This window comes from Empidonax traillii, unplaced genomic scaffold (assembly GCF_003031625.1).
Source record: "Empidonax traillii isolate 1590-97213 ecotype Southwest subspecies unplaced genomic scaffold, ASM303162v1 scaffold2107:size41527, whole genome shotgun sequence".
Classification (NCBI taxonomy): domain Eukaryota; kingdom Metazoa; phylum Chordata; class Aves; order Passeriformes; family Tyrannidae; genus Empidonax; species Empidonax traillii.
Window position 1 is genome coordinate 34,956 of NW_020957300.1, and position 2,670 is coordinate 37,625.

Consider the following 2,670-nt stretch of genomic DNA (forward strand, 5'->3'; position numbering starts at 1 on the left):
CTAATTTAGTCCTACTTTCCATAAGGCTGGTGCCCATCTGGGCAAGTCAAGTGTAACAGTGTAATTAAAAGAAAAAAAAAAAAACAAAACAAAAAAAGGAGAGAAAAAAACCTCAAACAACTACCTTGCACATTCAAGGGGGGGTTGGCATTTCCCATCCAATCAGGAGCTGACAGAATAGACTCATCACCCTAACGAATGACACAATGACAGAGCTACTTCTAAAATAAGAAGTAAAGGTTCTCTCCCTGCCACATGTCCATGCTGGGCAGCATCTTCGTACCAACAGAGCCTAAAAGCTCAAAGAACCATTTAGAAGGCAAAAAGCTACCAGGCACAGCACAGGGGCAGAGATGTGACTGCTCCTAAGCGATCCTGATGATAAATTTTAAAGTCAAGAGGTTTATCTGTGCTATCGATGGAGGGACCCAAAGTTTGACTGGACTTCTTTCCCACACAAGCACCATTTAAATGCACAGATTTACTCCAGATGTCGTGCCAGCTCCTCCCTGCTTTTGCCACCCAGACATGGGATGATAAAGCAGCGTCCTTCAGTGCAGAGCTGCTCATCCCACAGAAGGCTGAGATGTAGGGAAGGTGGTTACTGGGTGGGAAAGGAACAAGGGGCCAGGGAGGGGAGTTTGCAGCAGCTGTGAGTGTGGGAGCTTTGCCCTTGAACAGCTCAGCGGGAAAAGGAAAAGCAGTCGCTTTCAGCCACCTAAAACTACAACCCCTCTCTGGAGACACCACAGGAGTAGGATGTAGAAAACTCTTTGAGGTAAACAGAAGACACAGTCACGCCAGCCAGGGGCTCTGAGTGCCTTGCTCTGCTTATTTGCCATCCTAAATACAAGGAAATTTTTTCTTGCAGTATCTGAAGCTCCAGACTGTGTCTTGCCTTACAGCATCAAACAAAAGCAAAGCACAAGATGTGGGAGCTTCAGATCCACTGATTGAATCAGAGAACTGATATCTGGGAGTTCAGGAATCTGAAAATGCAGGCAGGTTGTGGGCAGCATTCCAGCAGGAGAAAAGTATAAGATGCCATCCTGCTGGGAGTTAATCCCCATACTCAGCTGGCAGAGATCTGCAGTTCTCCCTACTGCTCTACAGACGATGGACTTGTCTTAGCAATATTTAACAATATCTGGACATCCCAGCCATATACTGGGATGACCAAGTATCGTGTCAGGAGGAGCAAAAACGTTCATCTGCAAACACTCCAGCATCAGCCAGCCTGGTACAACACACCAGCCCCACATCTGAACACCAGGCAGAGCCTAAGGTGGTTTTTTTAAGTTCCATTTCTTCAGGAAACCATTTCAAGTGACCGCAAGATTGGGATTGACATTTATAACGGAGTTATGAGGCTGATGCTGATGCCCAGTGTTTTGCCATGTCTGGGGTCTCTACAGAGGGTGGATGCCCTGCAAGGGACTGGAGAGAGTGCTGGAGATAACTGGGGGAAACTTACTGCAGGCAGAGCTGAATTTCTGTATCTACTGATCTCTTCGAGCTGGACTGTGAAAAGTTAATTTCAAGCTCTAATAAATCAACTATAAAGGAGGCTTTTGGCTATCTTAATAAGGCTTAGTATTTCACACTGGTTAATATAATGTATAATTAAAGCACTGCCTACGAGTGCCAGCACTGGTTACAATGCCAAATATTAATGAAAAGCTTGCTTTTCACATCGCCATGACTTTCAAAATGGAGCAAGCTGAAATCTGCTATGGCTTTGGTCAGAGTTAAAATTTTCTTTGCTAACTTCAAGGAATTCCTATTTCTGTTTGTCTCAAATTAGACTGGAAATAGTTAATAGCTAATCCATAAAGAATTCTCCCAAAGAAAAGATGACATTTTAAACCAGCACTTGGTATTACAGTCCTCCTCCTGAGGATGCGTGGCACTGATTCATTTGCAAATAATTGGGTTTGGCTCAATACACAAGTTCCCATCTGAATGCTAAGCGCTGTAGTTGTGCCACAGAAAGGCCTTGTGGGCTCCTTAGCTCACCCTTCAGCACAGAAACCAACACAGTGCAAAGCTGAATCACAACACAAGGATTCAAAAATTTTCCAGCCTTTTACAGGAAATCAGGAAGAACCCACTGGTGCTTTGCTTTGGTTGTCTCCAGGTCACAAGTTAAAGTGTGTATTTTGTCCTTGTCTCCCCACAACCACCACAAGCAAAAAGAAAGTCCAGGCCATCACAAAAAACTTCAGATCAAGGCTCCAAACATAATGGAAAACTCCCAACACACATAAGGACAGAAAGATGATTGCATATCAAGCAGTTAATTTTGCTGCTGTTCTTTCAGGTAGCAGGTGCGTTTTATAGTCAACAACAGCTGGTTGGATGAGAACTGGAGGCTGCTAATGAGTTACATAATCTACTTGTTGAGCTCCTAATACTCAGGAAACAATAACTTCTCTATCTGCTTTATTTGTTCCCCTTTTGTTTCCTGCTGTAACTTCCACTATTAAGAACTCACCACAACATATTAGAAAAGACAGCCAAAACCCAACCCCACTTTCCTCAAACAGTGTAAAACACTGCAAAATTCAGAAACAACTGCACGCATTATGCAGTGGTAGCTGCACTGCACGTGTTCACCACATGTGTGGTATTTTCTATTTACCTTTTGTTTATTAAACCCCAATCCCTGAT